General features: G+C 48.5%; 1 protein-coding gene and 1 pseudogene across 1 annotated transcript in view; one reads left to right on the top strand and one right to left on the bottom strand.

The window, feature by feature from the left end:
• Window positions 1–12,901, bottom strand: part of LOC149326303 (uncharacterized) — a 35,536-nt pseudogene extending 22,635 nt beyond the window's left edge.
• LOC149326302 (uncharacterized) overlaps window positions 1–14,095 on the top strand; it is a 106,929-nt gene that overhangs the window by 67,572 nt on the left and 25,262 nt on the right. The window lies entirely within an intron of this gene.

Below are 14,095 nucleotides of genomic sequence, written 5' to 3'. Positions count from 1 at the left end.
CCAATTGGGACCAATTGGAAACCCGACGGTCCAATTGGATAGTCCATTTGGACCATCCAATTGGAACACCATTCCAATTGGAACACCATTCCAATTGGAACCAATTGGAAACTGAACTCGTCCAATTGGAACCGATTGGAAATCCAATTGGTTCCAATGGTTTTTTTTGACTGGGTATGCACAGTTGTGTAAAGTCTTTTTTTGTGGAGTTCTTGTCCTGAAGCTGTGTTGTAGCTATAAGAGATGCCGCCACATTGAACACTTATCACCAATTGATGTCGCCCATCTGGGGTCCTCAACACTGTCAACACATGGACACTTTCGCTTTTTGTTTCCAATGAAATTTGAATGCTAACGCTGAAATAACACTTGCAACTCATGCTAAACAGCTGAATGCTGTAGCCTCTGCATCACCACAGCCAGTGAAGAAGTATTTGGCTTTCTTTAACAGTCTTGTGCAGCATTTCGAGCAATTAAGGTGAATATAACCAGGCACGGCACTTTATTGCTTTGCTCATGTCTGAAAACTTTCACATGTTTTTTCACAGTGCTAATTCGTTCTCTTTCTCTGTATACATTGGCTTGGTTTCTGCCTCTTGCATTAGTAGCAGGCCGTCCTGTGTTTGCAGATGGCAGCAAGATTTATTCTGTAAAAGTCGAGGACGTGCCCCCACCCCCTATTTTCATGTAGAGTAATCAATTCATGTACACGCCTTTTGAGACATTTTTTTACTATACATATTGTCACCAACTTCTGCAATGAGCATCGACATCTGTTTCGTGGCACAGCCATCGCTTACGTCGACTATGTTCAGGACGTGGCCGAATGCTTTGCTTGCGAGGAGGGCACACCTGGAGCTGACACCGAAGCGGTCACCAACGTAGACATCAATCCACTATAGCCCCGATGCCCGATGCCCGACACTATGCCGATGCCCGACGCTATAACCTTCGGCACAGGGTCGTGCACTACGAGCCGGGCGATCACGTGTGGGTGTGGACACCCGTGCGCCGCAAGGGATTGTGCGAAAAGCTTTTAAATAGGTATTTTGGCCCGTACAGAGTCCTGCGCCGCCTGAACAGCGTCAACTATGAAGTTGTTCCCCATGGAACTGTGATCGCCGGCCCTCAGCGTCACCGGCCGGAAATCGTGCATGTAGTGCGCTTAAAGCCGTACTTTGCGCGTGACTGAGCGTTGTGTTCACGCTTCGTTTTGTACCTTTCTTCCCTTACCCCACGTGTGAACTTGGCTCTCGCCGCCTTCATCTAGCGCGCATTGTATAGTTCACCTCACCCCTATTTTTCTTCTTTTTTTGCTCCTCCTCCTCTCTCTGTACATATCCCATTCCACATCGAGACGATGTTTGCTTTCGCGGGGGGGGGGGGGGGGGGGGGGGAGGGGGGCGGGGGGGAATAATGCCACGCGCCTAACGCGCCGCGCGGCCTCCGCGCTGAGTCGAAGACGACGACGAAGCGGCGGTGGGCTCTCGAGGCGCGCTTGTTCTGTTCGGTGTCCTGGAACCTGGCGCTGTAATTAAAAGAAGGCTCCCAGTCTTGGCTTCTTCCTGACGCCTATCTCCACGGCACGGCCCCTGTGGTCGTGACAATATTTTCACTCTGCACTATCATTTGGTTTAGTAGGATGACTGTACACTGCATATTTAGCTTTAGTGCTTATTTATGGCCTGTCTGCATCAAACATACATGGTCTATTTTTAAACTGCGTTAGCAACAGGGCATCCCGTGTTTTCAGATATTAGCAACCCAGCAAACCACAAACCTCCCATAGATGTCCAGATTAAGTCTGAACGTCTATGTACCAAAGCAAAATCTCTCAGACGTCTTATCTACCAACCTTTTTTCGTGGAAGAGCTGGAGACGTACCCACGACATTATATCTGCCTTAACCTAGACTCCTCGTAGATATTACTTGTCACGTGCTGGGTATGTAAGTGAGATATATAATTTAAGAATTCCATATTTTTCAATCGTTTGATATGTCGTGTTGCCTTACTACATTTAAAGTTGGAAATCGCAGTTGACTACAAATTGGAGGCATGACCAGCGCTGCCTGTGTTTTTGTGTTTTTTCGTGCTCGCTTCACGGCAACATTATCCTACCTAGAAAGAAGAAAAATACGGGAAGTGATGCGTCGTCGGCAAACCTTGTCATGACCACGTGATCACAACGTTACCTCACCGGCGGGCTATAAAAGGAGCTGCCTGAATAAATCGTTCCTTCTTGTTGTGTCATTCCTGCGTGATGCTATGTAACAGGAAGTAGAAAAGACAAATCTGAATGCACACGCATCAGGTTTCTGACTCAACTGTACGCAGTTGGTTTGAAATGCCAGTCACTTTGGTCAGGATTCGCATTGTTATTTCATTACTATTCTTACATTCAATTTATACCTTGTGCTACAGCCTGCAAGCTATCTCAACCACACTGAAAAGTGAGGACACACTAAAAAACTTTTTTGTTATTTAGCAGCCAGGACTATATAATAACCATTTTTTCTGATTAAGCATGTTTTATTCAACTTATCCAACTATTTAAAGTAGAAAAATTGGTTCAGTTCAATTTTTGGGAGTTAATTTTTCTAAAAAATGTGTTAAATCTGCTAATCGCGCTAGCAATGATAACTAACTATTGGAATGTTGAACTGAGGAAAGCTTAGGCATTTGTGTAGCGGAATGTGTGACCTCATATTTCTTGAGAATAAACTTCTTGAGCGCTTTTTATCATGTCAACACTGTAATCATGTCCACTCCAGGCCAAAAATTTCTCCAGTTAACCCTGTGCCAGCGGCGGCCCCCTTATCCCAGCAAACTTCCAAACCTCATCTGCCCACCTGCCCTGATCCCCTCTGCTGTGCTTGCATTCTCTCTGAATCCAGCCCGTTACCCTAATGATAATTGGTTATCTTGACTTCATGCTACATGCGCTGCCCATATGCCTGTTCTGTGCCGCGGACAGGCGGCGGCGGGAAAAGCGCGGTGAATTGTCTATGCCGCCATCGCGTTGTTGTTCGTATCGTATTAAGGCGAAAGCCTTTAATGCCTCATACTGTCATTAGCAGACGCGTCGGCAGCCGTGCCGACAGACGCGCCGGCAGGAGTGTCGACAGACGCGTCGGCACGAATGTCGACAGACGCGTCGGCAGCCGTGTCGACAGACGCGTCGGCAGGACTGTCGAAAGACGCGTCGGCAGGAGTGTCGACAGACGCGTCGGCAGGAGTGTCGACAGACGCATCGGCAGATTTATCCGCCTTTCGGCGTCACTGCTTAATAAGAAACTGCGCCTAGGGTGGGAATCGAACCAGGGCCTTTGGCATTTGAAGAGGAGGCGCTACCACTCCGCCACGAAGGCCCAAGGTTCCAGCATGAATAAAAGCGCATCTAGTGAATGCATAGGTTTCATAAATAAAATAAAAGGAATAAAGTCAAGAAAAGGAAAATAAAAATAAGAAAATAAGCAAAAATAAAAACTAAATAAAATAGGATATGAAAATAAAAATAAAAAATGCTAAAAACACTAAAAACAAGCAAAGGAGCAAAAATAAAAATACGAAAAAGTAAATAAAAACTGCGCCAGGAAACGCCTTCGCCTTGCAGCACTTTAGAGAGCCAAAGTGCCTCCTGAATTATTTTACCAATAATAGCGCAAACTGCGCATGGCGATTGCAGCTGTGAAAAAAGTAATATGCTACAATTTAAAAATTATTAACTTATTTTTCTTGCCGCAGCAAGCCTGCTACTAAGTACAAAAAAGAGACGATACAAAATATGTGTCAGTTTCGCACACTCCGCACAAGGCTAGGTTCAGCCATGGCGGCAGTGGTAGAGCGCACGGCGTGTGCGATTTCTCATCGTGTTCCGTGGGAACATTGTGTTTGAAGAACCTCGACAGAGAATTAATTATTCCCTTATTATTGCTGGCGAGATTGTTCAACCGTTCTTTCCTTGATGGGGCTGAAGGAAGACAGTTTGCTTGCTTTTACTACTCGGCGAAGTGGACCCGTCGGTACGAATTGGGACTAGAAGTCGTTTTCACCGGCTGGAATCGTGACCTTTCCTGGTGCGTACTCAGTCTCAGTTTACTCATTGAAGTGTATTTTATGCAATTTTTGCGTTCGTAATGAAAAAATTCTAACGCATTTATCGGCACGTTTATTTTTACGCTCACTCGTTTGGCTGTTTTGCCAAACTCGCTGTGTATTGAAACAAAGGCTGGTGATGTATGCAACTGGCCTCTACCACCGAAATGTGGGCATGCGTTCGGATGGTGTGCCGAAGTGCGTGTGCAAGCACACTCCGCTCAGCACGACTGCCTTTTAGTGCTGCAAGGGCAACCTTTGACGCTTCATCGATTTGCGTCGGTAAAAGTGGCGTAAATTACTGTTTTTTTTTTGTTGTGGTTGCTGTGCTATTCTCATGCCACCTATAAAAGTGAACAATTATGCTTTCTTTTGCAGCAACCCTGACTTATTGGGCTCGGCAGAAGAGTATTGATGCCACCGCAGCTATAAACCTGACGAATATGCTCAAGGAGAAGATTCAGTGAAAACGGCGAGCTCAATAAAACACTGACGCACTCGGAAGTCATCTGCAGTGTTTTGGGCTCCCGTGATGGCCATGTACTCGATTACTCAACTGTATTTGAGCTAGCTGGAGTTCTTGGACGTCCCGAAAACTCCATAGGGAAGTCTGTGGCTGGGATGCAGTAGGTCTCCGTTCCATCTGAAACTGTAACAGGAGTCAGCTGCATCTCGTATTGCAGCTGGTTCCAGTCGCAACTGGTTTAAGGAACAAATTTCCAGTTGCAACAACTGGAAATGTGTCCCTTAAAACAGTTGGACTGGAACCAGTTAGAAATTTTCACCTGGGTATTGATCTATGTATAGTCATATTCTCTTTATATAGACGTCTAGACTACGCAGACTGGGCGTACTTACATGTTCACAAATATCTGCTAAATGTCGAGCGTGACGTCTGCAGTACGTACTTACAACGTGAACTGGACCCCAATTTTCATGTTGTAGGTACGTAGATTTTTCGTAAACGGTACTAAAATGGATGTCTAATGGAGGTGTCTAATGTCCAGCGTAAATATCTCGCCGATGTCTATGTGAGGTTTTATGGTTTACTGGGAAGTTTTGTCCTTCAAATGATGAGATGTCTGCAGGACACTCTTATGAACACTTTGCTATCGGAACAGAATATCTGCACGTGACAGGCAACAATTTACATTCATACTTGCATACTAGCCGAAAAAATTGTTCTACTTTCAGTGTGGGGCACCAGTGTTTATAGTGACACACTGATATTGTAGCACTACACTCCATATGTGTTCAGTGGCTCCTTATGTTGGTCAAGAGAGCATTAATAAATGTTTTTGACCAATATGCATTTGTGCTCAATGCATTACTTTGACAATTGAAGATATTAAACCACTGCATTGAAAGACAAAGACTTTCCATATTTTGTCGGCAACACTCGTTAGACTATAGCCAGCAGAAAATAGGTGACCATGCTTGGAACTAAGAGAAAAATAAGCTACATTGGATGTGCACTGCACATGATGAAGACGCATGAATCAAATAGCTCATATGTGCGCTCAGCAGCACTATCCCAAGACGTCCCTTGTTACACAAGGCTTTGAATAATGCTGTGTTCTGCAGTGGTTGCACGTGCACATAAGCAAACAAATTCAATTTATGAGCTGGAAAGTCCTCGAGTGCGATTTTTATTACGGTCTTGTTTTAAATGTGCTGCAGAAGACACACATCAAAAGAAATTCTGCTGCAGTGTACGGGAGCCCTTAAATAGAGTCGGCACAGACTCCCGCCCCTTTTCGTCCAATCAGGAGCGTCCTGGTGGTTGATTGGCCTGCAAGGCTTAAACGCCAACCCGGGTAGCGTTCCGGTAACTGTCCGGCCCGAACGCACAACGCGCTCCACGATGACGACGCGCGGGCTCGGAGAGACGCAGGCTTGGACGCCGTCCTTGGGGGAGCGTCTCTGTAGCTCACCGGCCAAACGCGCAACACTGTCCACATAGACGACGCGCAGGCTCGTTGAGACGCAGGCTCGCTGAGACGCAGGCCTGGACGCCATCCTTGGGAGCGTTCCGGTGTTAGAAATTCACGTTCACAACAGCACGCAGATTCCTTACTAATAGCCTTCTTAATTCTGCGCTTAATGACACACTCGGTAGATGCATGCTGCACCTCAGTTCGATGTCGCGCTTGTCTCTCACCAACAGCGTAAGTACTGCGCCACTCGTAAGTGACTAGATGCGACGACGCCAAGGGTGCACGGCGTCAGCCCACTTCCTTCGACGGAGCTTACTTTTCAACGAAGTGAGCGCTGCGCAGCACGCTTCGCTTGGCGTAAGCAGATGATTAAACTAAATGCTCACTTCAGAAACTGAAACGTCGTGCACGAGCACGTGACTTGCAGCGTGAAACACCAAACCTGACTTATGACACTCCACTGCCAAGCCACGGCCGTCTCAAAAACACTCTGAGGACGCAGCGAACACAACTACGCACAACACATTCAGAAGTTTCGAACGACACGGCGCTACCCGGGCCGCGCGCGACCGCCGCCCCGAAGCTCGGCGGAGAAGGAAGATTGTGAGGAGAGAGAAAAACGGAAGAGGAGAGACGAGACAACTTCCGGTTGCCAGGCGGCTTCACAAAAAGTGACATCAGGGACTCTCCTCAGTTCTTTCCTTCCTCCATGGCTTCGGCTTTCGACAGTGAACGGCTTGCGTACGCGATAACTTTCTCCTGTCTGCCATTTTTCGGAACCAGGACCGCTCCTAAGCCCATCGGTATGAATTTCGATTTCAGCGTTTTCATCAAAGTGCCCGAGCACAGGAGGGGACTGTAAGCGGTGCTTCAGCTCTTTGATAGCTTCCTCTTAAGTTTGATCAAAGCTTGAGCGATGCGCGAAAAGTTCTTGACGAACCGCCGGTAATAAGCGCACAATCCAAGGAATCTGCGTATAGCTTTCTTGTCATTAGGCTGTGGAAACTCTGTGACCGCAGCCGTCTTCTGAGGGTCTGGGCGAACTCCATCCTTGCTTACGACGTGACCAAGGAACAGCAGCTCCTCGTAGGCGAAGTGGCACTTCTCTGGTTTCAGTGTTAGGCCTGAAGACTTGATTGTTTCCAGCACTGTCCGAAGCCTTCTTAGATGGTCTTCAAAGTTTGAGAAGAAGACAACAACGTCATCTAAGTAGACTAGACAAATTTGCCACTTCAAGCCTGCGAGCACTGTATCCATTACTCGCTGGAACGTCGCTGGGGCAGAGCAGAGGCCGAATGGCATCACCTTGAACTCGAAGAGCCCGTCTGGCGTGATGAACGCAGTCTTCTCACGATCTCTTTCGTCGACTTCAATTTGCCAGTATCCGCTCTTCAGGTCCATCGATGAGAAGTACATCTCGTTGCTCAGCCGATCCAATGTGTCATCGATGCGAGGGAGGGGATAGACATCCTTCTTCGTAATGCTGTTCAGGCGGCGGTAATCGACGCAGAAGCGAAGGGTGCCGTCTTTCTTTTTCACTAGTACGACTGGTGCTGCCAGGGGCTCTTCGATGGCTGGATGACGTCGTCGCGTAGCATTTCCTCTACTTGCTTGCGGATGGCTTGGCGTTCCAGCGGCGATACGTGGTAGGGGCTCTGCCGCAGTGGTCGGGCGTGTTCGTCTGTGACAATGCGGTGATTGGCAAGCCGGGTTCGTCGCGCATTCAATGCCGATGAGAAGCAATTGGTGTATCTTTGAAGAATACTGCGTATTTGGTCTTGTCTGCTCCAGGGTAATGCTGGGTTGATATCAAACCTGGGTTGCTGGCCTTGGTCAGATGGTTCTACGGGTTGGTCGGGGAGGGCAAATATGTCTCTGATGTCTGCCAGCTCGTCGAGAAAAGCAATCGTTGTACCTTTGTTTAGATGCCGGTATTCTTCGTTGAAGTTCGTTAGCAGCACTTGGGCTTGGCCATTCGGGATTTGGGCGACTCCCCTTGCGACGCGCAGTCCTCGATCCAGGAGTAACTGGGTGTTCCCTTCGACGACGCCTTCGGCAGTTTCGATGTCTCCTGTACCTATGCAGGCGACGACACTTGATCGGGGCGGCACGCTCAGTGCTTCATCAAGGACGTTTAAGGCAACGTGATGAGTCGCTGTCGTCGCTGCAGATATGGCTTTGTCCGTGGAAAGCTTGATCGACTTAGATTGAAGGCCGATAATCGCCCGATGTTCATTCAGGAAGTCCATTCCCAAAATCAAATCTCGCGAGCATTGCTGTAGGACCAGGAAGGTTGTAGCATAGGTTCTCCCATTTACAGTAACTCTCGCGGTGCAGCGTCCTGACGGCGTAATCAGGTTACCACCTGCGGTGCGGATCAGCGGGCCATCCCAAGTTGTTACTTTCCTGAGTCGGACAGCGAGTGGCCCACTCATGACGGAGTAGTCAGCTCCGGTGTCCACCAAGGCAGTAACCGCGTGACCGTCAACCATAACTTCGAGGTGAGTTGTTCGCGTTTTCGTATTGCACGTTGTCTTCGGTGTGCGATCTCGGCTTCGTCGGGCAGTGAGACTGCGGTGGGCGTACTCCAAAGTTACTTCTCTGGGCGGTGGTATAAGGTTCAAGTCTGGCCGCGTCGTCGTCGTCGTCGGTGTTGTCGTCGGTGTTGTCGTCGTAGTGGATGCATGGTCTTGCGTTTTCGTCGATGGAGGATATTTGTTCTTGCGCTCAGAAGCAACCTCACCTCCAGAGGCTGCTTTATTCAGTTTAACCCTTTGTGGGACAGCGGGACTCATACGTCCCACTTTTTTCATGGTAATGTTTTGCTTTTTGAGCTGAAAACCGATGAATTAATTTCGCTTAAATTTCCACTGCAACCTCCTGGATGTCCAAGGAAGCTGTTTTAATAGCAATGTTGTATTGAGCGGCACACTTACCACACAGGCGTGCGTCTCAAGCGAACTGTTCTACTTGCGCGCGGTGCATGCTGTATTCAGCAGATTTTGGCACTCTGTCCAGCCGGTTGATTATGAACGACGAGTTTCAAAAGTTTTCTTTTTACTGACTAGTTCTTAAATGTGCTTTATACATCATTTTCGTTTGTCCTGTGTGTACTGTTTGCAAAAAAAAATTTGCATAGTCAAATTCAGCATTCCTCTTCCATATATTTCGGGAAGCATATCCAGTCTAAAGCTCTTTTGCCGCTCATCGGTGGATGGTAGTTTCATTCTCTTTCATGCACGGAAGTCTCTTGTCCATGCAGGAAGTAGTTGAGCTGGTGTTTAGACTCCTGGACGACTTACGTGGTAATGAAATACATGCCGACAGGGCGGAGAATCAGGATGATGCAAATCCATCGTTAGCGACTCATATGTCCCACTTTTTTCGTGGTTACACTGACTTTTGTGGTTAAAACCGCTCGAATCAATTTCGTTTTTGCTTTTACTGCCATCTCGTGGATGTTCAAAGAAGCTGTCTTGATGGCGCTTTACAAGAGCGCCGAGCGGAGGCAGCACATACCTGTGCCTCAAGCTAACCGATCCCCTTGCGTGCGTTGCGTGCGGTTTTCAGTAGATTTTGGCGCGCTTTTCAACCGGTATTCGCCATGAAGGGTAAGTTTCAACCTTTCTTTTTACTGACGAAATCTGCAAATAATGCCCTTTTGTGCTATCCTGTGCTATGCCCTTTTGTGCTATGTTCATTCTCTGAAAGTGACTGAGTGCTGGACATAGATCAATATTTTTTAGATTTTTATCATAGAAAGTAGGCTTTTGTATTCTCCATACTTTGTTGTTGGTATGGGCACCCTTCTGTACAAAATAAAATTACTTTTTTTCTTGAGCGACTGTGCTTCAGAGGTCAGCGGGACACATATGTCCCACTTTCTCAAACGCACTCATGGTGCGGTGGGACTCCTGTGTCCCACTTTTATCTCGAAAACCGCTAACTCTAGAGAACTCAAAATTTGCATATTTCATAAAAAGCTGATAAGAACAAGAATCCCGCCCTGAACAGCCGGTGTGCATTGCTCACAACTTCATGTCTCATAAAGGGTTAACCATCGGGGGCTGGGGGAGCGTCCACGCATCGCGTAACCTCGGCTAGAGGATACAAAGCGCGGTGACGATGGCGACGGGGAACGTGATAGGCGGCTCGACGATGAGCATCCTTCCCGACGCAAAAACTCCTCGATTTCGGCTGGTCGCTGGCCGGATCGGGGTCGTGGAGCGTCGTAAGAGAACCCTCGGATGCCCAGTCTTCTGTATGGGCAGTGCCGGAGGACGTGACCGGCTTCGCTATGGTGGAGGCATAGTGGGCGGCGCTGTTCCGGAGTTCTCCACTCATCGGATTTCCTCGGCTGTGTGCGACGCTCGTAGTACGGGCGGGTTGGGGCGAGAGGGCGGCGGTCCAACGAAGCTGGCTGAGGGCGATAGGGGCTTGAGTCCCGTCGTCGAGGTGCAGGACGGCGCACAGCTGCGGCGTAAGTCATAGCTGGGGGCTCCATAGGCTGCGTGGTGGTCGGCGTCACACCCAAGGCCTGCTGAACTTCGCCCCGGATGACGTCAGTGAGTGATGTAAGCCGCGGCTGCGTTCCCGTTGGCAGCAATCGTCGGAGCTCTTCGCGCACAACTTGACGTATAACCTCCCGCAGGTCATTGTTGTTAGCGGTTTCAAGGCAGCTTGCTGAGAAAATGCGCTGCTGGCGGTCATACTGGCGGGCTCGGGCATCAAGAGTTTTTTTCGTTGTGGATGCCTCTTCTACGAATTCCGCGACGGTTTTCGGTGGGTTGCGAACGAGGCCGGCAAAGAGTTCCTCTTTAACTCTTCTCTTCTTCCTTCATGCTCGTGTCGGCACGTCGGAAGAGACGCTTCATCTCCTCAGTATACACAGCAACGGTCTCGTTTGGGTGTTGTATGCGAGACTGTAGCAGCTGCTGGGCTTTCTCCTTTCGCACGACGTTTGTGAAGGTCTTCAGAAGCTGCTCCTTGAAGGTTTCCCAGTTCGTGAGACTAGCTTCCTCATTTTCAAACGAGATTCTTGCTGGTCCGTCCAAGGCGAAGAAGACGTACCTTAATTTCGTGGCATCGTCCCATTGGTTAAATATAGCCACACGGTCGAACTGTTCTAGCCATTCTTCGGGGTCGGCGCCAGGCGAAGCGTCGAAGGTTGGTGGCACCCGGTGCTGCTGAAGAATAACTGGAGTCGTCGTCTGGGGCAAGCTCATGGTGGACGTTGCTACTGGCTTTCGCTTCCGGGTAGGGTCCGGCAGAATCCCGAACTCGGGTGCGTCCCCTAGCAGACGTCAGCTTGCGAAATGGACTGGACTCAGGTCCTGCGGTGAATGACTGAGAAGGCGGGCGTCACGACTTGTAGGGGTGTCGGAACATGGAAGGCTACCCAGAACCTCCACCAGATGTCACGTTGTAGTGATGGCAGTCCAGCGGTCAGGGAGACACCAACCAGTCTTGGAAACGAAGCTCTTTATTTGGGCTGACTTGCGCCCGCAAAAGAACTGAATCATTCGGCGGCGGCGTAAGCAACAAACGTGCTCGTCAGTCGTCGAACTACGAATGCCCGCCGCTCCCGGCATCGCTGAACTTAAAGCCACCAAGGAAACTTCGAGATAACAGGTCAAGATCATGTACAGTAATCTAGAAAAATGTAGATGCAGCTCTTCATGGCTGTGATCAATCGAGATTAGTCCGGTTGCTTCTCGCGTCACAAATAAAAATGATAACACCCCTTTCCTGCGGCCTTGAGCGCGAACGAACGGACACTAAAATGATACGTGGCAATATATAGCAAAGCAAAGAAAAATGATATGTGGACGTATTATATTTTCATCATGATGCACTACTTTATCATCTGGATTATTCAGTGTGAAGCTGTATATCATAGTTTGATTTTCGATTTTCAATTCACACTGAGCGTGAAGAAGACTCCATGTGACTGCGCAAGTGCGGAGCACCATTGCGACCAAGCCGGTAGTAAACTCATGCAAAGGGGCAGATGACATCACGTCGAGGTCCTTCTCCTCGTGCGCCACTCTGCATTGATTCATGAACGGGTGTGATTCAACGGCAGTCCGCAGGTCTGTGGCCACGCGGAGCAGTCTACCCGCTAAGTGAGACTCTGTGCTTGAGCAGATGCCACAGACATTTTTTTTATTTTCACAATGGTAACAAGCAGCTGACACGTGCGCGTAGTCAGTGCTTCGGTGAGCCGCATCTGAAGCATCCCTTTCGTTTCGTTCTCGTGGACTCGGCTGTCAGGTGAAGGGGCAAACTGCTAAACGTCGATCAGTTTGAGCATCTTTTCCCTACTGCACTCATGGAAACGCGTGAAGGGCAAGGCGGATGCGTCGAGCGCGGGAGGCAAGACACGTGAGCCGCAGACAGAACAAAAAACTTCCATCCCATGCCAGGCGCGAGCGCATATAAATGCGGTGTCAATAGCAGTGTGCTGGCGGCCGCCGCTTTTTGCGCAAGCAGCACTGCAAACACCACATCAGTTGAAACATACTGCGTGAAACTTCTCACTTGAGAGCGTTTCAATAGTCTGCAACAAAAGCAATGAGCGCCCGTGAAAGCAAAACGTGTAATACTTGGGTGCGGGATATGCGTATCAATATCAGGCGAAAACAAAATACAGCACAAAACAACTGGAAAATTTGCAATGTCTTGCTTCTAGGACACTTATTTTTCTTAAACGAGAGGCAACTCTGTCAGGGCAGAAAATCTGGAAAACAGACAACTGCTGCAAAACGAAACTTTATACTCGCCGAGATCGGCGATCCTGCTGTGGCTGCGGTCGCAGTAGTCGCATTGAATTCTGTCCTCGGCCATGTCGGCAATACGCACCACCATGTACTGTTTGAACTCACACTGCTGTTCATTGCAGCGGCCTCGTGATGTTCCGCAAATGTCTCTCTGCCTGACAGGCATCCCAAAGGTATACCGCACACACACAACACGCGCACGCCGTCAAGCAGTGGGATGACAAGCAGCACTGCAGAGCCGCTTGTATCGTTCATAGAAAACACTGAGAGAGCTGTAAAGTTGATCACACCGTCCCGCAATCATTATAAAGCTTTTTGTACTTTAAATTACTACAATTTGTAGTTAAAACAGTGAAAAGATTCAGTAACGTGTTTGACTTGCATAAAAATGCTGACGACAAAGCCACTCATGCTGAAGGAAGCCATTCCAATTCTATATGGTTGCACACGCTATTTGAACTCATTCTCCTGTCGTGATCCTCCTCGCCGAATGTGGCAACCTCACAAAAGCTTAAACGTATACATATATACATATACGGCACACACTTGATGAGATTTATAGGTTAAGTTTAAAGGTATACACGAACCACATAGCCATAAATTTAGGTTGTGACCTCTGTAAAGGAATATGTAAACCTTTAAACCTTGCAAAGAAGGAAAACATAAAAACGTTGAGCTGTGTAACCTCAAAGATAAAGGTTAAACATTGATAAAGATGTACATAAAGGTTACGCGATTAAGAGCGTAGAGAGCGCTACTTTAGCTCAAGCACAGTCAATACGCGTCGTGGAGCGATAGGAAGTCCAAATATTCTGATTCCATGGCACGCGTTGGGGCTGCGGCCACTCCTCAGATAGATGACAGGTCGCAAACACAAGGAAAATCGAACATTTATCCAGGCATTTACAACTTTTAAAAATGCGGTGCTGCCACAGTCGTGCAGTGCGGTAGAAGGAACGGAAGATACGGGCGGGAGCTGTAAAGAGGGGGAAAGCACGCAGATGAGAGTGAAGGCGCATGTGGAGAAGGAAGAGGAAGGAAGCGGATGTGAGGAGTCCATTGTTTGGAGATGAAGCCGGCGCCCCGGCGGGAAATTCAAACTGGACTCGGGACAGCACACTCCCCGTCTGGTTTTACATATAACCACTATGTGACGTGTTCAGTCCTCGCACGGAATAAGCAGGACTGTCTCAATCACAGGACAGAGAAACGTCTTTATCACTACCCATGTTGCTGTCTTGATCTCGACCTTTCGCACCTTGCCGTCCGCACTCGCGATGGC

Source organism: Amblyomma mixtum, chromosome 10 (assembly GCF_055824585.1).
Source record: "Amblyomma mixtum isolate Tamu chromosome 10, ASM5582458v1, whole genome shotgun sequence".
Classification (NCBI taxonomy): Eukaryota; Metazoa; Arthropoda; class Arachnida; order Ixodida; family Ixodidae; genus Amblyomma; species Amblyomma mixtum.
This window is presented reverse-complemented; position numbering and strand designations above follow the sequence as displayed.